Source organism: Pseudopodoces humilis, chromosome 7 (assembly GCF_049639895.1).
Source record: "Pseudopodoces humilis isolate 2021_Gansu_Grassland_sample_001 chromosome 7, ASM4963989v1, whole genome shotgun sequence".
Lineage (NCBI taxonomy): Eukaryota > Metazoa > Chordata > Aves > Passeriformes > Paridae > Pseudopodoces > Pseudopodoces humilis.
This window is the reverse complement of record NC_142206.1, coordinates 23,400,206-23,427,572: the sequence shown is the minus strand read 5'-3', so window position 1 is coordinate 23,427,572 and position 27,367 is coordinate 23,400,206. Positions and strand designations below refer to the sequence as shown.

The 27,367-nt window shown below is 34.5% G+C and overlaps 1 protein-coding gene across 3 annotated transcripts in view; it reads left to right on the top strand.

Moving 5' to 3' along the window:
* FUT8 (fucosyltransferase 8) overlaps positions 1 to 27,367 on the top strand; it is a 104,297-nt gene that overhangs the window by 20,288 nt on the left and 56,642 nt on the right. For 2 of the 3 annotated variants that reach the window (XM_005522417.3, XM_014252116.2), the window contains exons 2-3: positions 959 to 1,035; positions 21,183 to 21,277. The gene's annotated coding sequence lies outside the window, so the exon portion shown is untranslated. Of the gene's footprint in view, positions 1 to 958; positions 1,040 to 21,182; positions 21,278 to 27,367 lie in introns of all 3 variants that reach the window. The other variant, XM_088057860.1, reaches the window with a different exon arrangement.

The window sequence follows — 27,367 nt, the reverse complement described above, 5'->3', positions numbered from 1 at the left end:
TTGTATTTTTTTTTTGTTTGAATTTCTGAGATACTTTATCACAGCAAAAGCTATAACCTTTTCATTGAGTGCCTTAGCCAAGTATACCCAAACTATCAATCTCAAATAGAAGTGAAAATAGGCTATCTCCCTGTTTCCCTCAGGCTTTCCATTTTTGGAAGTTCATGAGCTCTGACTTTGTAGGTGCTGATTACTTTAAATAATTTATTACATGAATAGGAAAACACAGAATTCATATTTGTTTTTTTATCACTGTTGCTCCTTTTGAGAGCTTTAGAATAGCCAGTTCACCTTGTTCATTTAACAGTACAGCTGCTGGAGCTTCTCTTTGTAATAGAAAAATCACTTAATTTTCATTCAAAAATAAGACTAATTTGGTAGAATTTTCATTGCAGTAAAAGTCAGTTATCTGAAGCATTTATCTTTTTTTTTTTTTTTTTCCTTTTTTTCCTGTTCCTGGTACTATTGTTGCTTTAATTGGTTTCCTGTTTATTTTTTTTCTTGCTTTCATTCCTTTCCTTGAAGTCAGGTTCACAAATAAGCTTTTTAAACAACCAATTTATTGCTGTTTCAGTCTGATAGTGCAGCTTTTGATTGCTTTTCTGTTAAATGGCCAGAAATCAACATTTAGTTCAGTAGCGTGCTGCCATTCTGAATTAGTGAGACAACTGTTAGGAAATGATGTACGAACTCCACACCTTGCTAACCCCAAAGTAAGATTTTGTTTAAAACAGTTGTTTCTTCACTGAAAGAGTAGTCAAGCACTAACAGGCTGCCCAGGGAAGTTGTTGAGCCTCCATCCCTGGGTGAATTTAAAAGATGCAGCTCTTAAGGACATGGTTTAGTGGTGGACTTGGCAGTGGTAGGTTTATGGCTGGACTTGGTGATCTTAAAGGTCTTTTCTAACCTAAATGATTCTGTGATGAAAACTAATTATCTTTTTCTCTTCTACTTTCAGAGAGTTGCCTATGCTTCAAAATGAAAGTGAGGAAGAAGAATCCCCAAAAATATTAATTTAAACAGTAATTATTGGTTGTAAGTATGTACTTCTCATTCTTTGTGATGTTGCCTTCACAACTGAAAACTGCTCTTCTGTTGATAAGTCTTTGTCAGCTGAGAAAAGGAAACTTTGCAAAAGGTCAGGTCCTTCAGTTTTGAGTGATCACTTGCAAACTGGGTCAATCAGATAACCATTTCACCTTTTGTTTCTCCTTACATCTATTTCTCTCCCTTCTCTTTGCCGCTCATTTCTAAAAGGAGAAATTCTTTGGTAGTTTCATTATGTACCCTCTTGTCTTACATACAAAATCATGCATACATTTGGCAGTATTTTTGGGCCCTTTCCATCTGTATTGCAGCTATGACATGTTATTTCTCAGGGATAAGCTGTACTTCAGCAGAGGCTGGGCACAGGCCCTACTCCATGAAGGTTTTCAAGAGATATAAGCAACTAAGCTGTTGTGGGTGGAAGGTATTGTGTGCTCTGGGATATTCCAGATCCAGTGCTGTTTAATACTTCAGATTCTTATGGTTTTCAAGGTCTGGGCAAGTACATAATAGTTGTGTTTGAGGACACATTATTTTTAAATTTAAATAAAACTCTGTTTTGCCTTTTCAGAAAGGTAGCTCTCTTCTTTTTGAGAAGAATGCTTAAAGAATGAAGTTCACTGAAACATGAATCCGGGTGTGAACTTAGAAACGAAGCATATTATGACATTATTTTTTTTTAATGCAACTGTAGAAAAGACTGTTATGATCATTATTCTTAACTATGATAAGAAAGTTGTGAAAATTTCTTAAACTTCCACAATTGAACAAATTAGACTAAGAGTTCAAGCAAATTTTTTGCAGGTTTGATGCTTTTACAGCTCACCCAGCTTCACTAGTGGTTGTCAGGCTGGCAATATCTAAAGTGCTCTCAATTATTTTGATTTATTTTGTGCACTTATAATTCTAGAAGTACTGTGGTATTGTAAGAGTTCAATGAATGGTTTATTTAAAAAAAGAAAAAAAAAAAAAAAAGAAAAGAAAAATGAAAAAAATAGTGGGATTTCAAGTAATGTTCTAGGGACTTTCTGGCCTGCCCAGAAGAAAGAATATGGTGATAGCTTTCCAAATGTCCAGGTAAGTGTCTTGAAACTGGGTTAGCTGTTGTGAAACTTCTTCCTGTTGGTGAAAGGACTTGTTTCCATTTCCTGAACCCAGCTTTCTTCTCTGTCTGACTCCTACTGAAACTAGTTAATTGATTTATCTCACAAATCCAGGGGAAAGGTGGCTAGTTTTGTTTCTTGGCTTTTTGGATGGATCAGCTCAGACAACTGTTCAAACAAGTGTCTAAATGGTACAGAAGAAACAGAGAGACTCTTCAGGCAGGAGGAAATAGTGTGGGAGCATCACCTGTCCCTCTAGGCAGCTGCCAGTCAGTGGATTTGCCCAGCAGTTTGTGGGCATACTCTCTTGAAATTGTTAGGCTGGGAATACATGATTTGACTGTGGAGAAGAACAGGCTTCTGTGGAAGCTTCAGACTAGAAGTGGCTAATCCTGCCAGATCCCTCCCAGCCATTGCAGTTAGTTGGAATGGTTTATTGAGATGGAGTAGAAACAACGATTCAGAGGAAAAAAGATCTTAGCAGGTAACCAGGAAATCTGTAACAATCTTTCCCCCACCCTCCAACTCTCCAGCCCCGTGTGTAGTATCCGTGTGCTCCAGGCTCTGAAAATGAATGAAAGGTAGAAGAACTTTCATGACCTCTCAAAACCTCACTTGTAGTCAGAATCAGCTGGTCCCTTGTACATGACATTATGTTATACAACAATTTGTATCTTGATTCAAAGTTTTGTAAATTAAAATTAGTTTCCTTGTGAGAGCCTGCTTGCAGGCATACATGCATGTGTAATGAATTGCTTTTGTACTTCCTGTTGTTCACACTAACTTGATTTGTCCAGAAGCTGTGGTGATGGGTTGACTTTATCAGAGGTGTGTTCCTTCCTTTAGCAAGAGAGGCACAGTGGTTGAGAGCTGCATGAAACCTCCACTTGCCTTTTCTTTGTAGTTTGTGTGGGAGGGTAATTAAAAGGATTTGTACAGATCTATAAACTGCAGTGCCTGGAGCTATAGTTAAGCCAGTGGTTTGGTATATGCATTGCTCAATTTACTGAGGGAGGTTGAGCAGTGGAGAAAAACTGATTTGGGCTTACTGTCTAGGTAAGATCTAGGTAGTGCTGGTGGGTTGAGACAAGTAACTGAGCACTACAAGGTGATAGCTTTCCTGTATCACATGATCATGCATGATGATCACTTGATCACTTGATTGTGTTGGATTCCTGCTTCTGGTCAGATTTTGTAACAAGCTGCATTTGGAATTATTTTCTGCTATCATAGTCTGGTTTGGGAAAACTGTATTATCATCCATATACTTCATATTTTTTCCTGATTCTTCTCAGATATAAAAAACGTTTCCATGGTAGCCTTTCCTTTTTTTCTTCCCAAATCATATTTCACACTTAGTCTAATCCATTCCATCTCTGAAATGCCGTTCTGTAGTTTGTTGAGAAATAAAGATCAAATCAACATTTTTCTATTGCATTCTAAAACACTTTCTTATCCTTTCTCAGATACTCTGTAAATTAGATTAATCTGCGATAGGCTTTTCAAGATAAACTAATCTCTGGAGAAGGCCTGTATATCTTGAGTTTTATTTATTGTAAGGGCACCTATAATCTTGGATAGGTATTCTCTGTTTCTTCATATCTAAATAGATCAGTGTATGATTCCTGATGGAATATACCTTTTCAGGAGGGTATGTTGCTGATTTAGCCCTGCCATTTTATCAGGACTGTCTGTGGTTCTGGAGTATCTATGATCTTACTTGCTACTTTCCCTCTTGCCTGAGGATCAGCAAAATCTGTTTCTTGTTCTAATATTTGGCTTCAGTGTGCTCGTCTATCCTGGTAGACATTTAGCTTGGATTCTTCTTTGAAAGATTGCTTTCTACTCCTCTGTCTCTCTGAACTATATTCTTTATTAAAAGTATGTTCTAGATAAGTAATTTCTGATGCAGAAGCACAAACAACAGTCTTTTATGTTTTTCTTTTCAAGAAAAGAGGATTTTAATGGATCTATTGACACACATGTTTACTGCAGTGAAAAATGATACCAGATTGAGACACTGCAGAGAGGTTGAAAGGTTGGAGGAGAATTTAACGTGAAACAAGAAATTAGAATGAGCAGGGAAAAATGGGATTGAAGCCATTAAGGGCAAATTTAAAATACTGCTTTTAAATTAAAGAAGAAAGTAGGCGAGTCCAGGATAAGGAATGGCTGAGAGTTCTGAAGAAAGAGATTGAGGTTTAAGAGCTGACCTTAAATGAAGAGTATCATGCACCAAAAGTAGTTCTGAGAGTTCAGGATGAGTAAATGAAAGTGCTGTCATTCAACACTGTAAAACTGATGTAAATCCCTCTGCACAACCTAGGATAGAAATGGAGTCAACTAGGTAATTGTGTCCAATTTGGAACTGTACACTTAATGCACACAAAGAAATCAAAGTTATCTTGCTGAATTGGGGAGTCCAGAAGAGAACAGTATTGAAAATAGACCACTTGATTCAAGATCTGTGAGGAGAGGTTAAAATAATAAGAGGTTGATTAAGGAGAAAATTTTTTTCCCTCCTTAATTGTCTGTATCTTTTGTGAATGAAGCATAGGGAGAGCAGCTTTTTGCAAAAGATTCTGAGAAGGAGCATAGAATCTCGTTCTGCATATTGCCGTGTCTTTTATTTAAAAAAAAAAAATTAGCTTAAATACTTCTTCCAATGGACCAAGTAATATTTTATCTGGAATGCATCCAAGTTTAAACTTAAATAGTCCAAATCTAAAATATCAATTGAAAATCTGGAAAATGACTAGACATGATAACCTGGTGGATTATTTGACTCTAAATTAGTATTATTTTTATAGTGCCTGAAAAGTCAAACTTCAAACACTACTGGTAGTCTGTACCTTTTAAAATGTCTAGGATTAGTCTGTTGCACACAACTAAACCTCTGTATTAACAAGCTGCTTAAGGGGACAAGATCAGAGGAAATAGCCAGGCAAGAAGCTTCCTGCTTCACAAGTTCTTTCAGTACAATAGGTGAGGATGTACATCACAGGGTTTTTAAAACAGAAAGATAGTGTAGGTGTGATAAATGCATCTGTGAGTTACGAATTTTTATTTAATGTTGTCATTTTTAGGTGAAACGGTGGAGGAGGAGACAGTCTTGCACACTTTTTGCTGTTGAGTGAAAGAAATTGTGGTTGTCATGGGGAGAAGAACAAAATGTGGATAAATGTCAAGGCAACGTCTACAATATAGAAATATTCTGCAGTTGTTTTGGCTTTGCTCTTTTTAATGATGTAGTTATACTACACTGATAATCCAGTACTTCTTTATTGTTTGGATTATATTAAATAGTGGCTAATAAACACTTCTGATATTGGCAGATCCTGTTAGCAAAGGAAAATCTTTATTTAATTGTTTTTGCACTTCAGTCTTGGTGGGGTTTTTTGTTACTTCTTTTGTTCTTAAACAAATATTGAAATAAGCCATGTCTAAGGGGAATGAGAAAAATTAGATGCTTGCCAGTCAGTATGTGGAAAAAACCTAATCAACAGAGGTTAATTATAGGGTGATTCACTTGAAACTGATCCTAATGATAATGTCTTTTAATCAGATTGATATTACCTAAGCATATTTGTTGTAACTCATGTTAACTGTATTAAAATTGGTTAATGAATCCAAAAACCTGTCAGCAAGGAGGGAAGTTTCAAATTCTAAGGAAGGCTCCCTCATTGCTACATGGCAGGAGGTTCTTGGTCACTGGCTTTAGCTCTTGGGAATAATAAATTGTTCCTAATACATTTCTAAATTTGATAGAAAGAGATTGCTGACTGTTCAATTTTTTGGCAAGTTGAACTGGAAAGTGTTTGGATAGAGCCAAATGTGTGATCCCAGGTCTAGAGACCAATACTGTAGATTGCACTTATGGATGAGATACAATGGTTTGGAATTACACACCCCGTAGAAGGGATGTAGGGGAGGGGATATTAACTGCTGTATACAATATCAATGGGCTGTGGGGAGTGTGTAATGGCTTGTTTGGGGTTCCTAAGATTAGTCAGAAATGGTCTTAAGAGATTTAGAAGAGAGCTGTAAAACTGCAGGTTTTGGGAAGTGTATCTCATTTTAGAGATTTAAGAAGCTTGTTCTGTTGAAGTGTGACTTGAGAAGTTTTGAAGATTTGAACTTTAATCCTATATGAAAAGGCATTGGTGAGAGCTGAAACAGACATTTGGTAGCTAAGTAGTTGAGCAATTTATCTGGGAATCATTTGTTCTTTCTTATTCTTTCTTTTAATATTTGAATCTTATAGATGGTTTTAGTAAAATGTGCCTTTTCTTGGAGAACGTGTGGTGCTGATGCAAGAAATAGGAGAAAGTGTGTGATCATTGGATCACAAAGCAAAGATGGTAGTCATGTATTAGAGTGCCACAACACAGTATCCAGAATGTGCACATTAGATGGAAAGAAAACAAGGGTTGCCATTGTTCTTGGAGATGGAGCTGAGACCTCATGGTGTGGCTCAGGAAACAAAGATATTACAGACTACTACAGAGGAATCCCAGTGCCATATTCCCCTCTGGGGGCAGGGTATATACCCTTACCCAACTCAGCATGTTACTGGTAACATTTTTGTCACAAATTCTCTGTAAAATACAATGTGTCACAGTAAGAGGAGTCTTAAGTCCCTGAAATCCATTCTTGTCTCAAGGTATTACCAGCTCCTTTTCTGCCAGCCAAATGCTTTTTCAGGCATCATGTTGCATCTTCTTATGCAGTAGTTGTGTTACTCCTTTCTCCTTTCTAGATGGTGTCTAGATGATTTTTTACCTGTTGAGCTAATGGTAGAATCCTTCTGAATGAATGTTGGCTTTGCAGTTCTGCCACTGAACATGATCCTTTCCAGGAAATTTGCTAATGTTTTCACAAAGTTCTATTTTTAAAAGACTGCTTTTTGCACCTTCCTTCCCAACCATATTAATATTTGTGGTATTTTTTTATTTTTTTTTATAACCATGGAAAAGTACACCTTTCCCTGCTATACTTAAGATTGGCTTAGGAAGGCAGAACTACTGTATATCTCTCTTCTCTTGATTCACCACAGTGTAGAAATTCCCCTGAAATGTGCTTTTTCCTGCATGATACAGTTGCAGTGCTGGGCAAAGGTCATGTTTTTAGTGTCTCTAAATGTATGAGAATAGCTATTTACTTTATATTTCCCTTTGAGCAGATAGCAGTCTGGAGCTACAAAGCTTCTGGAGGGCAATCTTTCCATTTTGTGCCATTGTCAAATGACTTTGGTTGCGTCGTCAGCGTTATGTAGCTGTGTAGCGTAGCTGTGTTTGGCATGAACATGGTCTGAAGGGTGCAGGGAGGTTGCTGATTGTCCTGTAAGAGTAGGAGTGAGTGAACTTACAGCTCAGTGCTTTTCTCACAGACCTGGAAGCACTGCTCAGCACTGTGCAGGGGGTCAGGGAACACTTGCAGCAGTTGATGGTTTTTGTGCACCATCTGTGTCATGCATCCCTTCTTCTTGATTATCTTGTCTTCATTTCAATGTGTTTTGGTAGTTGCTGAAGTCAAAGAAATACAAAAACATTATCTATGCTATTGTTACATGTTCATAACACTCCTCTGAGAAGAATTCACATATCTTCTGGAGATACATGATTCTGGCTGAATGAAAACTGATGTGATGAGCCACGTGTATTTCAAAAAGGGGACACTAAAAAGCCACTAATGAAGTTGTGGGAAGTGGACTCTTGAGTCCTCGTAATTTCCTGAATGCTGTGATTAACATCCTACAGAGCATTGTAAAACAGTTCATTAATCATAGCCAGTGCTAAAGAAGGCTCTGGAATGTCAGCTGTATTATGCACCTTTCTGTGGTTACCAGATCTTGTGAACAGGGCCAGAATACTTACAAAAAGAAGTGTATGTGTGCTGTGATGGGCCACTCTTAGCAGCAGTATGACAATGCTTTCTGGAACAAAGAATAAATGGAATAAAACTTTTTCTAGTGTAGCAGTACTATTAGAATAGGTTCTTAAGTTATTTTGCTAAAAATTTAATGGCAACATATATTAGAGTGGGCTAATGTTTTGATGTCTCACTAGAGCAGGGAGCATAGCTTGAAGCAAGGTCAAGAAAAAGGAAAACTTGAGCTCTGTTCAGAAAATTAGTGGAATGTAGTTCATGCATTGTAAAGGCTTCTGAGAGTATCTTAATAACGTAGACTTTCCACTTCTCATTCTGCTTTTTTCCTTCCACATGCCTTTTTGAGCACTGATCTTTTAGTCTTGAACTCTGCAAATCCCTTAAATTTGGGTGAACTTAAGGATTTTTCCATTTGTCTTCTGTGAAAGGATTGCTTACCTCCTGCTTTTCATTTATTGCTTTGCATCAACTTTTTCATAATTTAGTAACTGTAACTGTTGTAAATGTGTCATCTAGAGATGGAGTTGGTGGCAGAGAGAATGGGATCTCTTCCTAGTGCATGCCAAAGATATTGAGTAGGTTTTGTGTGATTTCCTAAAAATCTATGGATTTTCTTCAGATCTCTATGCAGGGAGACTCAAACCTCTTCTGTAAAGAAGCATCATAAAAATTAATGCATAGCTTGATAGAGAAAATAATCAGAACTTTGTTGTGGTTTGGTATTCCTGTGCATATATGTATATATGTGCTCTTTTCATGTAGTCGCTCACTAAGTCATGGCCAACTACATTTGTTGCTGTCTTGTATTTCAACAGTATTTTAATCTGTGCCATTACTTTAGAGGCGTTAGGAGCATGTCATGTACCCATATGCACACAGAAAAGAATTAAAAAAAAATTTAATCTATGCCCTTTTTAGCAGTCATAAGATGAAGAAATGTTTTTTTATGTTTTCTGCTTTGTTCACATCTACAGTACTTTTTCTGAACTATAATTTTTCTCGTACTCTGCTTAAGGATGTAACTTTTTTTGGTCTAATTCCTGGTCTGTTATGATGAGCAATCAAGTATTTCTTTCATCTAGTAAGATTTTTGTGTTTATGAATTGATTATCTTTCTTCAGCTGCTAAATTTCTCAAATCTGCTTCTCAGAGTGTTGAGTGTTCTTCAAGGCAAGAAGAATTTTACCTTTTTTTTTCCTCGGTTCCTCTGTCCCAGTTCATGCAAACTGTGGAGAGGGTTCTAGATTTTTTTGCCGTATGAGCATGTTTTTATCTTTCTCCACCTGTCATTTAATGAGACAAGATTAAGAAAAGAAATATAAAAATGTGTTTTTCCTAAGCAAACAGGGAAGACAAATTATTTTGTAACAAGCTAACAACCAGATAATTAATAAAATGTTGTGGGTTTTTTTAAAATATCAAATGTATATTTTAGGGATGATGTGGATGAACTGGTTAAAAAGTGTTTGTGAGAACCTAAGGTTTTTCTTCATTTATTGTCAGAAGTGATTTTCATTCTCCCATTTTCTTGTTGCTAAGTCTCCTCAGACATTTTAAAATAACGATCCTCATTTCTAGAAAGCTCAGAGCTGTTAAGAATATTTTGGTGGTGTGTGATCATAATGATATATCCAGTTTCATGCCATTTATCGATATCATGACATTCAGTGTGGTTGACCTATAATTTTTTGGGTCAAGCAGAGAAAATCAGAGCGAAGAGTCAGCTCATCACTTAAAACATTGAAATGTCTCAAACCAACAAGCAATCAAACTAACAAAAAAAGAAAAAAAAAGAAAAAAAAAAGGAAAGCAAAAAAAGAAAAACCTTAGCCAAACTGTTCCAAAAGTCTGTATTGCATGTGAGGAAGCTTTCTCAGCACTCATCACAAAATGATGGCCCACATTGCTCCCTGTAAATAGGTTATACCTTCATCTTAGTTGACCGTACTTCTGTACTAGGATCAGATCCTTTAAATTGTCTGTATAGAACAAGACATAGTCTGTATAGAACTGACTTCCTCTTGTAACTTGCTTATGTTGGTCTCAATACTAGGAAAGTAGATGCTGTATTTAATATAACCTTATTTTACAAGAATTCCAAAGATGGTCTATGAGGTAAAAGATCTCTAAGTTTAACTCCTGTTAAACACAGCCATGAAAAAGGCTATTTGATATGTGTTCAAGTATGGTATGTTGAAGAAGAGCCAATGCAGAGGTGACCTGATCAATAAACTATAATTTAATTGCCTGGTTTTGGCAAGGCTTTTCAAAAATTGCTTTTAGAAAAATGAAATTTTGGGGAGAAAAGAGAAACAGTTTTTTTGTGAATTTGTAACCCCATAATGGAATAGAAAAAATTAGAATACATGGTTATTTTTCATAATGGTAACAGTGTGTAATGCAAGGTTTCATCTTATCCTGCTCAAGGGCATGTGGTGGGTCATGTGTACTCCATCATAAGAATAAATTGTCTGGAAAGTAGAGTCTCTTGAGCTTTTCTGGATAGAACCTATATAGGAAACTTCAGCATTGTATTTATGACCAAATAATCTTGGAATAATGTTTTCATTTTAATTCTTTTGTGTGTGTGTGTGTGTGTGCTTCTCTAATGTAGATAGATAGGCAGGGAAGGAAGTTAGGAAGTGAGTACATATTGAGATTTGGGAAGAGCTCTTCTGTGGTCAGGTAATGAATAAAAAATTCTGAATGGTACTAAATGAACCTGTGCATGTAGCATTCCATGAAGATATGACTTTATGATATGTGTTACTCAGTATGTGTAGTAATGGATCCATTTGAAGCAAATCAGGGTCGTGTGTTTTTTTTTTAAAATATCAGTGTTGAATTTTTGATCACCTAATGCTGTCCTAGACTTTCATCTACCATCACTGCATGTTAAAAAGAAGGCGTGCCACTAGTATATTTAAAACACATATTCCATTGTATGTGTGTTTTTAAAGAGCTTAACTTCTTGTGTATGACTGAAATGAATAAGATCTCTAAGCTTGACTTTGGATCTAAGTTATTTATTTATTTCTGGAACCAGCTGTGTAAATCACAGTGAAATAAACACAGTATATGAAATTTCTATTCCATCAATTGTTGCATAGGGAGTTTTTCCTAGGGAAGTCTTATGAAATCAATTAATAAATATTTAGACCATTTGTAAGTGATGTTGTATAATTTTTTTTTTTATATATCATTAGGGAACCTTTTTTTAATGTTATAAATTTCTGTGAAATAATGAGTAAATGTTTTACAACCATAAATTATATGCCCATCACTCCATTGTTTCTCAAAAGAAGACAAAAATATTTTGCTACATATCTGGTATTTGAAAAAAAGTATCTGAAAATTAGCTAATTTAGCTAATAAACACATCCTGGACTAGTACAGTAGTAGGATGTTGTGATATTTTTTAATAAGTATCTGCTTACTATCTTTCTCTCAATATTGCTGTCTTTGTATGTACTTCATTATTAGATAGCAAAATTCATCTTGCTGTTGTATTCTGGTAGCTATTTTTTTTAAGTTTCATTTATTTAAGAAAGCTTACATCAGTTTTAACCTCCTGATATAAGGAAACTGATATCCATCAGCTCTGTGCTTCAGAAAAGTGATGCTTATATTGTGAAGTAGAATATCTTGCCAGCAGACCCATGAGTATTTTAAACTGCTAAAAAATTACACTAACCATAGCAAAAGATTTATCATTCACTTGTGTTGTACAAACACTTTGGTAGTGAGAGGCAAGATAGCAATGACAGAAGTAATTAGTGGTGCTGCTCTGGGTGAAAATAAAAAGCATGGCCTTCTTGTTTAACCTTGGTGTTATAGATTATTGAAGGAATTTATCACTTTGTTTTGTTCTGAAGTTAGAAAGGAGATACGTTATCGCAAATTTTTTGCAGATCTTCTGAAAGAAATTCAGTGTTCCTTCTGCCATAGAAGCTGTTTAACTTCATAAAGGAAAAGGCTAAGATTATACTCCAAATAAATGCAGTGACAGCTACTAGCAGTCTTGAAATCATTTATGGGGAATTAATCAATGCCTGAAAAGGTGGCTGAAGAGACCATAAAACTGTTTTTCAGAGGAACTAGTTATCATAGCATTTTCAGCCTCAGGTGATATTATTATTGCTCAGCATCACAAAACCTGGACACCAATGTGCTCATATTAGTATTACATTTCCAGCTGGTGCCTTTATGAAAAATCTCAAACAGCAAATGTATGTGGTTTTATTATTTAGGATTATTTAGGTTTATATCAAATTTGAATTGACTGTGAGGAGAGGAGACAGAATTAGAATTGCATCTGAGATACTGTAATGATAGTTTGATTCTCATGTCTTTGCAAACAGGTTGATGTTTGAAAGTTATAGAGTTGAGAAAATACAGGTTGTATTGCAAAATTTAAATCTGTAAAATATAGATTGAATTGTACAGATTTAAAATTGACAACTGTTTACAGATTGTAAAATGCTGTCAGAATTTTGGTAGCTGTTTGATTCAGTCTTTATTAAAGCATATGTATATGCAGCAGGCAAAAGCTGCTGGAGAGCTGGTATATTTGAAAAGTTCAGTTGAGCGTAAGGAATCTGTTGTGAAGAATTTCAGTGCTTGTTATGTTGGTAGTATTGTGTAGTGATGGATGAAGTGCAGGGAGAAAATCAGTTTCACCTTTATCAGTGTATTTGTCCAGTTTTCAGTTCATGTTTCCTCATGTACTACACTTCCGGGATATCTGAGTAGCAAGCATAAAGAATTTTTAGAATTTAAAACATATAGTGTTCTCTGAACTTTGGAAACAAGTTTCAGTATTATCTAAATGTACTTTTTTTTTTCCCCTCTGACTGACTTGAACTGTAATGCTTTATGATTATGTATATTTTAAATGAAGTCTCTGGGTTTTGATGTTTTGGCAATCTAATTCTTTTCCTCTCTATAATGTGGTTAGAAAATAGGTCAGGCAGTATTGTGCTGAGAATGCAGTGCTGGTGTTCTGTGGGCTTTTCCCCCCTCTGATAAATATATTTAGTAAATTGTTAATTTATTTGACATCAGTTACAGAAATGCATGTAAATAAAAAAAGGGAAAATGAATAGTTTTCCTCCAAAGCGATGATTGGATATAATTTTGAAAAGATTAGAAATAATTCAGGCAGTTTTTGGAAAGTGAAAACATGTGAAAACACACAGGTAGTACGGGGTTCTGTTTTGTTTCTGAGAATTCTCCTGTACTGGTTGCAGCTAACACTTTGGATGTGTATGGATGCTTCTGTGAAAGCTGGGTGCAGGATCAGGATCTAAGTTAGGGGTGCAAAGCAGGCACAGCAAGTCCTTTGAATACAGAAGGACTTAATTATACCAGGAGCAGCATGTGACACCCTGGGAGCACATTTTACACTGTTCTGAAAAGTACAGTCTGCCTGTGTTTTAAGTAGTACAGATGAAATGGTGAGGTTCCTAAATTAAAACATGAACACAAAGTGTTCACATGCACAGATATCATTAGGATATAAAAATCACACACAATTACAAAATTTCTTTGATCTTGTTTTCCTAATAGACTGCTTTTTGGAGCCTTTATCTGTGTTTGTCCTAATAATGCTTTGTTAGTTTGTAGAAGAACATAGTAATTAGTGCATTTGCAAAACTTACTATTGGGATTTTTTAAATCAATTTATTATAAAGCTCTCTGATTAAAACAAAGTTACAGACAGAATGTAATAGGTTTGTTTCCTGTAAGCTCCAATACTGATCATTTTATAAACTACAGGTAAAAAGTTATGTTTCATATTTAATTTACCATCCAAGCATCTTTCATAACATTTCTTTTGTAGAAATGCTTGTGTTATCTCATCTTTCTCTGTTTTCACATGACTGGTCACATATTGGGACTTCTTTCTTTCTGTGGTTTACTGCTACTTTTCATAAAAAGAAAGAGTGTGAGAGAAAGCGGTCTTAAAAGTAAAATTTATTTTCTCTATTATATATTTCATCTGTATTAACATTGACATGATAACTTTAACTTTTGAAAAAGTTTTCCCTAAATTCTCCAGCAGTATGGGTTTCTTGTCTATCTGTGGAATTCAGCTCTTGCTACCTACTTTGAAATGCATACACATGCACTATGTCATTCCAGCTAGCTCCCAAATAATTGCTTTTGAAATTCTCGCAGTAAAAATATTCTCCCTAACTCTGGTGTTTCAGAAGTTCAACTTTATTATATTAGGTATCTTGAAGACCCTTAAGAACAGTATCAAAGCTTTATCAGAATGGGCTGAGTTCCATGGCACTGCTTTTTTACTCTATTTTGTTGCAATTTTCTTCACTTTTTTCCTTCACTTACTGAATAGATTTTCAGCAATGACCATGCCTACATAAGATCCAGTGAGAAAAAGTCAGTTTTAAAATTAATGTGATTTGAGCTTTTGTCTGAAAAGGCTCCCTGTCCAACTCAAATGTCAGTAGCAGTTATCTATAGCAGTGGAAACAAGCTCTTCTAGCTTACTTTCTGTGCTTCCAGGACTTGGGTTGTTCTAAGACAGATGAAGTATAGTATCCATGGATGGTTTTTTTAGAACGAATATCAAAGTCTGATGTCTTTAACATATCAAATTCTTTAAACTCTAGCATTTTAATTACAGTGAATTTCACAATCTAGTAGTGCCTTCAGAAAATCCTAATATTCTACATCAATCAGCTCTCCCTAATTCCATGCTAATTTAGTTTATAAAACTTAGTCACCTTCTGAGGCATGACGTCCCTCACAAAAGCAATGTTCTTTATTTCCCACTATCTTGTGTTAATTGATGTGCCTGTTGTTTCTGATGAGTATTGTAGTTTCCTAGCTGCAACAATTCTTCTGTCATCTTCCTTGTGTAGAAAGATTTCAATGTAGGCATCGATTTAAGTTCCTTCTAGTAACTGCTAATGCATTTATTTAACTTTCCTGCTGTGGTCCTGTATTTAATGTGCTGTGATAATCAGCTCCAACATCATTTGCACTTATGTAATCTTGACATAGATTCAGTTCCATTCAGTTCCATTTCAGTTCCATTGTGCTTTAAAAGTATTTGATATAGCTTTTATGCATATAAGAATTGGCTTCTCAAAACTTCTGTATTTGTCAATTTGGTATCTTCCAATTAAGCTTCAGCACCATCTCTCTGCTTGGTTTATCTGTGTCATAAGGAGAAAAAAAACTTGGTCATTGATATTTCATAAAGCAGCCTAAATTGTACTCCAAAGACTTATTTTTTGCTGCTTCTGGTAGTGTTACTAGAAGTGATTGTGGACTTGAAGTCACCAGCTCCTTCCCAGCATTTTCTTAAAGACCATCTATTTTTCTTATAAAATTCTGTCTTTATGCTCAGCAGTAGTTTGACCACAGAGCATTCACTAGTGTTAAACAGCTTGTTATCTTACATGAATGATATTTTATACTTTACTGCATAACCTGCCTTCTGTCCTTTAGAATTCTTGTTAGCCTCCACATAAGAAGGATGTTGGTATTATCTACTTCTGGGACCATTTCTTTTCTCAAAATTTTCTTGAGGCTCCCTTGACTTGGGAGCCCAGAATGCTCAAAGTACTAAAAAATTTGTTTGGTGTACTTAGGTGTTGATGTGGCACTTTGGGACGTGGTTTGGTGGTGGATTGGCAATACTGGGTTGATGGTTGGACTACATGTGTCTTAGAGGTCTTTTCCAACCTAAAAACTTTTATGAATGTATGAGTCTACTTGTCTGTCTAGAATATTTTGATTTTAGCAAAACCAACTTCAAAAACCAGTGTTTCACTTTTTAAGATGCTCACTTACCTACCTCAACGTAGATAATCATGTTTATAAAGCAGAATGATTGGGGTTCTAATCTTCTGCTGACATTTGCTATAATCTTCATGTGCAATTTTTAAGTTGGGTAACAGACTAATTTTCTTGTTTCATTGTTGCTTTTTGATTTTGTGAGTAACTTAAGGGCTAGAGATGTAGATCCTTTATGCCCCTCCTTCCTTGTGGAACTGAACTCCAAATGCCATCCAGACTCTCCTTTAAATTACTATGCTATTCTGTCCTGAGACTCAATTTGCTAAAGCAGGTTTGCATGCCTTAAAAAGAAGACAAAGATTTATAAACCAGAAGCCTACTATCTGTGTTTGGGCCTTAGCCAGACTCTTGAGTAAAAAAAGGGTGTGGAGTGTGTGTGATTCTCGCAGGAGGTAGCTCAGAACCATGGAGAGCTCTTTTGAATTCCTGTATGGGGAATAATGGGCATCCTTGATTTTTTTCTTGTTACTGTTGCTAAAATTAGCCTGAGCTATTCAGAAATGAAGGAAGCTGAAGGGCTAGAAAAAGCCTGCACTGAAAGTAGGAACAAGAATGTAATACCTGTTATAAAAGAGTAGGTGTAAAAAGCCTAACTTGAGAGGGAAGGAATTGTGAGGTACTGCTGGAGAATGGCTAAACATAGGAGCCTCTGGCTACAATAGTCACATCCTTAATATAATGTGTTCACCACAAAGGAAAATACTGCTTTTCTCACAAATAATAAGTTTATACACAATTATTCTATGAAGTAAATGGCTGTGTGACTATGTAGGTTTGCTTAGGAAACAGTAAGAATAATAAAATTTTAGGTTTTTTCTACAAGTGCTTGACTTCCAGATTGATTCAAATAGTGATTTAAAATCCTGCATTTTATTACTTATTATCTGTCTGAAATACTTGAATGGGATTTCACTAGGATTACCTTTGAGAACATCTACAAATTTAGCTTTTAAGTATTTTGTTACTGTAAAGTATTAATATTGCTTTAATAATTACAGACTTTATATGGAAAATTAATTTTAAATCTTATTTTTAGAATGTTTAGATTCAAAAATAAGGTATTGTTCGGTAAAAAACACCTAGCTTGCTTTAATTGCTGTTAAAAAAAGTTATATATATCTGGGCACACAGACACAAAAATCCCAAAATCCCATCTTAAATATAAAAGAAAATAGCTCACTCATTAAATCTGATAGTTGCTAACACTCTCCATGGTTTGATGGCAAAGTTATGCATTGGTGATAGTTGTTACAAATAAAAATGGGAATTCTGATTAACAGTATAAACTTAAACTATTAAGTTTAAAAGGACATAAGAGAAGCTAAGCAAAAAACTAATAATTTCAAAGGTGTTTTAAATTCAGGAAGTTTTAAACTCACCTGTCATTTTTCCATAATAATGTGTCACACCAATTTTGAGAGGAAAAGGCATTGGCAGCATTATGTGAGGTTTTGACTTGCAACGTCACAGCTCTGTTTTATTCATAGCCTTACTATTGTGCAAAGTGCTTGGAGTTTTTCAATTCCTTCACTTTTAAATAAATGAATATCTTAGATCAGTGGTATGCTTGAGCCATGGTGATGATCACATGCAGAAAGCAATCAACTTCTGGTGCCATGGAGCTATACAAAAGCTGTAAACCAGAGTGAATTAGACATGAACCTATCTGCTAATGCAAGTAAATTGCTTCCCATACTTGAATTAACTCATTAGGTGCCTTTTTTTGGTGCTTTTTAGTGTGTAAAGTTCTGTATCCCAAGTAAAAGAAAACTGGAGTGCCAAGGGAAATTTTTACAGGCTAAGATTTGAATATTTTGGTGGATTGGAATTAAAGTTAAGGCAGATACTTCTTTATCATATGGCAATATTCCTATTTGCAATCTCCAGTAAAGATTTTCTTGCTCTAATAAAAGTACCGCATAAAACATTGTTCAATTTGAACTAGAAAATGGTGATACTTGAAAAACAAGTCTGATTATTTAGTTAATGATCCCATTTGACACTCTTTCCCTGATGTGGCCCACTCAAAACTGTATTCCAGCATTTCTGTCAAATCACTCAGTCTCCAAGCCTGCCATATATAAGAAGAAAGTCTTTTAGCTCAGTTCTGTGACGACTTTTTTTTTCCCCAGCATCTGAATGCCATATAGCCTTCACTATGCTTTGATTTTGCAAAACCTCCTGGTTGCAAATATCACTTCAGTTTTCTTATGGCTGCCAAGTGTCATGCATTTTTGCATAACTATTACAAACTCAGCAGCTCTCTCATCTGCCTGTTTTTCATCTTGATTTATAAACATCCAGCTGAGTTGTGAACAGACTGATGTTAAGTTTCCTGGTTATTAGATTTTTGCATGTTGCTTTGATGGCAGCCAAAAGAGGAAAGATCTTACCTCTGATCTTGCTTCTGATGTTTGCAGCTATTAAGGAATGACACAGGAAGCTAGTGGAAAATAAGAGAAAATTTAGTGGAGCGCTTCAGCAGAAACAAGAATGGAAAAGTCAAATATTACCTTAAGGTTGTCCATTGTTTTTTTTTCTCCTTTTCTGTTCCTTTCCCAAGGTATCCAGATTTTTCTACTGATAGGGAGCTGCACTTTCCCTGAGAAGAGGTCGTGTGTTTTGGTCCCAGATGAGCACTGAAACAGGAGTTTTGTTAAGTTCTGTTAAGAAAGGGGTGCAGCATTTCTCTTTGTTAACTCTCAAATGACTAATGCAGGGCAGAAAGCGCTAGTCTGTTCAGCTTCTTGATTTAACTGCTGTTTATTTTTGAAAGCATTTTTGGTGCTTCAATTAAAAGGGAATGTGCAATTAAAAGGGAATCCATTACTTAATGAAATCATCTGTCTCAGTGGCTGTTTCCTTTATCTGTTTTTCACTTAGATGTTTAGAAAGTACTTTCTCCGACCTCGTGAGCCAAAGTTATCCAGGTGGAGCTCCTATTCCCCAAATTTTGTGTTAGTGTAAGAAACAATTCAATGTCAACAATTCTTTCTTTTTATAAGACACAAGTTATGTCCTTCTATAGTCTGTTTTTTTTACTTCATTGCTTCCAAAGATTTTCTTCCTGATTTTTCTTGGACTGAGGCTTCTGCAAGGATTATCAGTAGATTATTAACTTAATACTATGGAGGAAGATCATGCTTGATGTTAGAGATTTGAATTTTTATTCTTCATTGACTGTGGTTATATTAGAATAGGGTTGTATGGAGTCAATACAGTAAGTAAATGAGAAAAAAGAAATGTTTACTATCATGTGATTGTCCTGTTCATTTTCTGAGGCAATTTTTATTTTACAAAGACATTCCATTAGTTCAGATTAAATAAAGGTAACTTCTCACTTCACTGTGTTTCTGGTTAATGTATTATCTTAGGAATTAAAAAGGACTGTAAAACTGAAAACTGCTTCATCCATTGCTTATTAAGATGAGTCTGTATGTATAATTTCTTTGGAGGAGTGCATTGTTTCTACAATTGACTCTTTTATCTTTCTAAAAGAAGAATCACCAATAAGTTTTTGTCTGTTTGACAGAAAATCTTACATGTATTTGACAAGTACACTGCTCTTTTTCTTTCAAGGTACAATTCAGTCTTTTGTTCAAAATAAAATTGATTGTAAAAAAAGGGAGAAATTACTGTATCATTTTTGAAGTGTTCAAATGTAATCTGTTACAAGAATTATGAGCACTTATATTTATTACTGTATCTAATATGAAGGAGTGCTTATTATTTTCAAACTGTATTTGTTACTGTTGATGTACTGTTGATTCTTTTGTCTAGTTTAGAAAAGTCATTATTTCTGATTAGATTCTTAACTGCTGATAAACTCTTTCAAGGTCAATGTTCTATGTATAGCTTTAGCTTAAAAGCCCCCAAGTGCTGTGGGTATGGACTTCTCTGAGCCACTGCTGTTGAGATAACTGAGCCTTTAGGTGTTCATACAGCATAATTTTAAGGAATATTTGGTCTCTGATACTAAAAGTACCTAAATTGGTCTTTTGATTGTTTGTTTTTTATTTCTGACCAGAAGCTATGTATTTGAAGTAGGATTAGTACTTAACTCCATTGTGGTTTTTGTTATTGTGTGTGTGTGCTTTGGGTTTTTTTTCCTTCCAGTAGAAATAAGTTTAATAACTACAGGGGCATAGGACCTGAGTTGGCCATCATTTTTATGTGGTTCACCTTAGGCGTTCTCCACGTAATTAGCTCCTCAAAGGAAACCAAATGTTTTTTAATTGAAAATGTGCCAAGTTTTATTAGAATAACAGGATAATTAACACTTTAAGTATTGCAAACTCAGTGAATAGGAAAGAAAGAAGAAGGAAAAAAATTTTACAGTATTTTCTCCGCCCACATTGTCATTGTGAGTATACTGTTGCTTCTACTTGCTCACAATTAATTCAGTGCCTTTAAGCCTTGAACTGTATGAAGATAGCTTATCTTTCTTTGAAAGATAACAGGAATTTCCTTGAAATTTTGGAAGTTGTATTCTTTTGCTATGGAATACTTTTAAATAGCTGTTCAACTTATTTGTATTTTGTTTTCTCCAAATCTCCAGATCTGTGATTTCTCCAGTGATTATTCTTGTGACTTTTAAAATTTTGATTGAAAGAAAATTCTTTCCAAGGTTTTCTTAACATATTCATAATTGTTATAAATTATAAAAATACATAAATTATAAAATATATGAAATAATATATTAATATTCTTCTATTTATTTTATTAAAATTAAGGTTAATTTATCTTGAATTTTTTTTTTTTTCATTTCAAAGTTTTGCCTGGTATTTTGAACAGGGAGTAACACTTAGAGGTGGGGAAACAATTATTTGACAAAACTGCTAAATGGCTGAACTGCTGTAATTGATTATGCAGATTTATATCTTTCATTCAACATGTATAACATCTTTCAGCTGCAAATTTGATGGTATCTGTAAATATTAATGAATCAACTTCAAACATAATTTTGAAGTTGGCAAATATTAACAAGGGAAATTGGGGCCTGGTGAGACCGACTTGTAAAATTTACTCATTAAATCAATACAGAGCCTAAAATATTCTTTGATTTAATTCTTTGGTTCCTAGATCACATTGTATCTAATCGAGATATAATGAAAGATGGTAGTTAAAAATATTCTGATTGAGTGATTGATCTTCATGGATAATCCATGATTAGCTAAATAACAAGTAGAAAATGTGGTATTTTAAAAGAAAATATTAGGTTCTTTCTCACTGTTATGATAAAGAGTGAATCAAAAAGAAGTTGTTCTTACTGAATGTGAAATTAAAGGCACTTTCTTTTTTTCTTTCAAACAGTTACTAATTTCACTGACTGCTGGAATAGTGGAATTACTTGGTAACCTCTAACCTCCATGATGCAGTTGTGTTTATTTCCTGCTGTCACGGAGAGGGTAAGCCGTTCTTCACGTGTGTTATGAAGTTATGATTTTTTAAAATGCATTGCTGTTTATGTGACCAATAAAATACATTGTACATTTGAATGTTATGCCTTTTAAAATAATATTTTTTACACACCAAAATCTGTAAAACTTCTTTTATTTCATGGAATCAAATCATAGTTGGCTTTGGAAAGTTTCTTTGGGGATCTTCTAGTCCAACACCAGTGATCAGAGTAGGGTTTATTGGAGTGCACTGCTTGGGTCTTTGCTGAGCCTCCAGGGATGGGGACTTCACTGACACTTTTTGCTGCACTTTCACCTGTGTGACCATGTGATGTACTAAATACAAGGAATTTAATCCAATGTAACATGTTGTGAAAAATAAGCTATTGTGGGAACTTCTAATAATTTGTTTTTTAATCATGAAAAACTAATAACTAGAAATTGTCTTGCAGTTTTATTTTTCTAGATATTTTGAATCAATCTTTTCTACTTTATGATTTATCAAAATTTTTGCATCGAACATTCGTATTTATTATAACCACTTTTTTTTTTTTGAGTAATCATTTCCATTAACGTCTGATATTAATGTAAACTTAACTTCCTAAGTATGTGGTTTTGTGGAATTTTTTTGTTTGCTTTGGCTTAATTTTTTTTTCTTTTTTTCCTTAATGGTGGATATTTAGACTTGAGGATAAAAATCCAGAAATTACCTGGAGAATTTGTACCATTTTGAGCATCAAGGAGATAACATAAAGGAATATTGTAAAATAGAAATTAATATTAGAAATTCTTTTGGGTTGAAAGAGCTAAGACCTTGTTCAGTGCTTCAAAGATTATTATTCTTGATAACAGCTCAGGTATTTGTGGTGGTTAGGGATCACTGATGGAGGAGGAGGAGGAGGCTTACAGGAAATAATTGCATACATTCCTTAATTACTTTCCTACATGATTCTGATTGAACTTAGACTTGTGAGGGAAAATGTACTTATTATTCTCTCAGCTTCAGTTTTTCTGCTACACACCACGTTAAGAACTGGAAAAAAGCAGTAGCCACCTTGGTTTGGTGATTTCTGTCATGTCTTCACTGATCGTTGGTCATTTTTGGGAATTTATTGATGCTACTTTGGTTGCAAATGCAGCAACTCTTGAGCTGTTGATCATCTCTCAGTTTGTATTCTATGTGTGCTCATCCTTTTGATTTGTTTTGGTTGCATCCGTAAATATTGACTTCCTAAAAGAAGAATAAACTTGACACAAGATTAATAATTGGTCATTCTGAATATTTGCCTATTTATTCCTCTACCTTCCGTTCTGAAGATGTTTTCATTTCAAATTTCTGCAAAGTTGTTTTCAGGTATAAAATGCTATGCAGTTAAATTGAAAATAGTTTCCATGCTGCTCATCTGAGCATTTTACATCAAATACACACTATAAGCTCTGAAAATAATACCAGAATCTTTCCCTGCATTCCTCTGCTTTGAATGTTTTTGTCTGTATTATAATATGTATTCTGCTAAAGCTGCTAAATGAATCTTCAGATGACTCTTCTCAAGTTGATAATCTTGCTTTTAGACTTGAGGTTTTAATTCCTCAAGTCCTAGCAATTTACCTTCTTCATAATCTCTGTAAGTATGAAAAATCATTGAGCTTCTACGTTCAGTGACAAAACCTCTTCAGCAAAATTTCAGGAAAGATAAATCACATTGTGTCTTTCTCCAGAGCTTTTTGTGATTAGTTAAGATTTTGTTTTCTCACCAAATGAGTGGGCCTGTAGCTTTTGCACAGGTAAGGAAGTCCCTCAGTACCATCTTTTCCTTCTCAAATATTTAATTTGAGGTAATCTGCAGATTGTATCAGATGCAGAGATTGTATTTATTCATGCACAATTATAAGGTACTATATGAAGAAAATATCAAATTGCTCAGAGCAATCTGTGCAGATATAAAATTAGACTTTTACAGAAAGAAACAATAGTAAAGAGGGAGTTGTGGATGTACAAGTAAATAGTGAGCAAGTCTAATGATTGTCAATTTATGGCCTCTGATACAGGCAAATAGAAGTCAAGAAAAAATAAGTAAATTTCTCCAATAATTAAATATATATATGGAATACTACAAATTTTATGTCCTTGTTCCAGAAAAAAGAGAAAGTGGAGAGTTTTTATGGGGAGAAAAAATATAACTAAAACAGTGAGCTTGACTAGGAAACAAAATGAATTTCATTTTGGATACTTGTAGAATGCAAACATTAATACATGCTCTGTGAATGGGTTTCTGTTCTCTAGTTGAAGAAAACAATAGATATAATTTGTATGTTAATAAAGGTAATTAAAAAGTTATAGATGAATGAAATACTTCCAAATTGTTTCCAGTCACGATTCTAAAATGTTTGCAACTAAATGGGAAAAGGTCTCTTGGGATTGATATATATGAATGCTGGAATTAGAAATAATTACCAGTCCTGGCTTGATCACAATAGTGTGCAAAGCATGGGGGCAAATTTCAAAGAAAGTACAGTTAACAAAGTAGAGGTAGATAAAAATGGGAAATTAGATGAATGCTATATAGGTTTGTTATGAAAGATTTTTTGATCTGTTTTTTCTGGGTTTACTTGCTAACTGTTTCAATGCAGTCAATTTCCCAGTGAAACACAGTTGGGCAGATAATATCTATGTATCCCTTTCAGCATTTCTTGGCACATAGAAAGTTCTCTATTGACTGAGAGAGATTGTGGGTGAAAAATAGAATCATTTGTTCGGAAAGGAAGTAGCTGAAGGGATGAAGTGACAGAGACTTGTGCTGCTAGGAAGAGTATCAGTCTGGAGGAGAGATCCTATTGCTGCAGTGGATTACATGTGTTACTCATCTTGGACTTCTGCAGTAGTGACAATGTCACAAAAATATAATAGCTCATAATGAAATATAGGTCACAAAATAGAGGAGGGTTCTGAAAAATGTACAAGAATTTTTTACTTGGGATACTGGAGAGGTAGAATGGGATAAAGTGTAATAACATACAGTTAAAAGGATGAAAAAATACAAATTTCTGTATATAAGACAGAAGCTTATAAATTTGAAGAGAGATAGATGCAAAAAGGTTTGAATGTATTACGTCCTTGTAAAATGGTTGCTGACTGCCAGAGCAATGCAGCCATGAAAAGAGAAATCCTGTTTTGGGATACATCACAGTAGGCAGGTCCAAGAGAGAAAAACAAGTATTTGGTTCATGCGAGACACCAGCACTGCCTTGTGTTACATGCAGAATTCTGATTGAATTACTGTGTAAGTCTTCATAAAGAATGCATTGCATACACCGTGAATAATATTTGTAAGGTTTGCTTATTTTTATCAAACACTACAGAAGGATTTACTTGTTACTTTTGTCCTTTGATCCTTAGTTTTATTTTAATATCCTAAAAGGATTATTTCCGTAGGCTCCAATCCTTTGTCAGAGGCTGTGCAATCACATTATTCTTAAATAGGAACTGAAATCAGAAAGTTGGTTTTAATTTTCATTTTTATGAGAGCACAACAGGCTAACATTACTTAGATTAGAATGCTTTCCTAAGAAGGTAATTTTTGTTAGTGTAATCTTAAAAATACAAAATCTTAAAAATACTAATTCAAGTTTACTTTTGAGGGAAACTGAGAATGTTGTGAGAGTTCAATCTAAGTTGTATGTTGGGTGTAACATGCTTTTTGAGTGTTTCACATTTAGTGATAAGTCACTGTGATAACTCTTAGAGTGGAATGAATTTCATGTTTCGTACATTGTACAATTTTAGGTGATGTACATGGCTTAAATACAGTGCTTTGTATGCTAGCTATAGTGATGTGTGTGCTTTACTTCATGAGTTGTTTTCTGCTTTTCAGCTTACATAAGGTACACTTTTTTTTGAGTGAATCTAGGCCAGTAGGTGGTTCAGCCAAAAGTAGACTTGCTTAGTTTCCTTTGAATTTAATCTAAAATAATTTTAAACTGTACATTGCCAAGAAAAATCATAATGCTATTCTAGGGCTGTAATTCTGTAGGAAGCAAAAATACACAAGGAGAAAATACACACAGCGTCACTGAATTTACTATTGAAAGCATATTTGAAATAGTACATTAAAAAGAGCCTTATTTAAGTCATAAAAAACCTTCCATTTGAAATTATATAGTATTGGGCTACTCAATTTTCTAATTCTTAAGTACCTTTTAAAGCTTTAAAATAACTTGAAGGCTTTATGGGAGGAAGATGAAGAAAGGCACTATGGTGTGGAGTTTTTTTTGTTGTTTGTTTTTGGTTTGTTGGGTTTTTTTTATTACTAATTTTTGCTGTAGCAAAATAACTTTGACATGGATGCACATTATTTCTCATTAAGATATTGGTACTATGCTTCAGTCTCTTTTTCTAGTTATCAATTTAATCAAGTTTCTTCCGTGTTTCATTTAGTCATTTTCACTTAGTCATTCAGTGCATTCCATTGCATTGAAGCAATGTTGTTTTTTAACCAAATTTTTCCTGTTAATTTAGCAACAAAACATTTTCACATTCTTACAATCGGTTGTGGCTTACATGTGTAGTATGCACAATTTGATTTCCCAATTAAGGCTTGAAGCAGACACTTATTTTTAGGTAAATGTTCTGTCTCCTCTACATGGAGTCTAAATAAGTTTGTGACACTAACCACATTTTCTGTGCTATGCACTTACAATAAATAAATTTTAACTTGAGTTCCTTTCTCACAGTGTTATTTTTCATTCAACTGATGCATTGAACATTATGTATTCCCAATGATTTATGGTAGCCACTACTTACCAGACCTATTTTGTTTCATTAGATAATGCTGCACATTTTATAGTGACTGTTTATAATAGACCTACAAGATTAAAGTAAACCTGAAGAATAGCTTACTGTATGTGATACTTTCAACTTAGCATTTGCTTTTAATGTTAGTTCATTCTTATTCTACGAAACTTTTTCCTGATATTGGTTTGATGTCTTTAGTAGCTGAAGTAACAAGTCAATTTGTAAGGAATGATAGAGGACTCCTACACTTAAAAACAAAAAGCATTCATTTTAATCAACATCAATGTGCTGTTTATTTCTCATTATATTGAGAAAATTTTATAGATGCCTGTAGCCATTTCATCTTCTCTCTTAGAGAACCAGGAGACCTTTTAAATTTGTATATTGAAGATTTTGCACTGTTAATGTCATACCAAATTGCTTTATTTCATGGCAGCTAAAAATTGTGTCTTTACAAGCATACATTCAGGAATGACTGAAGGTTATCAATTTCTCTGTGGCATCTGCAGTCCCACCACACTGATGCTGTGGCATTAAAGCTGGCTTTGATTTACTGTACTGATGTCAGCTGCTTCTTGGACTGAGCTTTGCCTTTCCATCCATGTCTAGCACCTGTGACTGGGATTTCTGTGGCTGGTAGCTGGGCTCTTATATGTGGAAGATGATTTACCTGAGGGATCAGGTTGAAAAACCCTCCTAACTGTGTGTAGTGATGAAATTTGTAAAGAAAATTAGCTTGAAAGATTGCTTTAGAGCTGCTGGGGAGAATAGAGGTATAAATACATCCTTCACTCCATATATCTAGGATTAGCTTTTTGAAAGAGATAAGAGATATTTTTTTACATTATTTTAGAGAGTAACATTGCAAGAATGTAGTCAACCATTCTCAGGATCCCCTAGAAAGGAAACAAGAACTAATCTAAACTTGAAGGGAAAAAAAATTAGCTAATTGCCAATATACTATGTTTTGATGTACTTATGCCCTGGAAAATGCAAGGGTATGGGTAAATCTAATCAAATGTAAGACAAGAAATCATGGTAAATCTCAGGAGATAACTAACTACTAAATTAAAATTCATGGCTTTCTCTGGTAAAATAAAAGTCATGTAATATTCTTAGATAAAGGACCTTCACTATATAATTACAACATAAATTTATAATAGCAGTAGCAACTGCTATTAAGATATTTTTCTCTCTCCTGCTTAATAAAATATATTCATTGGTACTGCTCTGCCCCACCTTTTAGGTTAGGTGGACTTTTATTTACGTACTCAGTGTCAGATGGTGTTAATAACCATGTCATGATC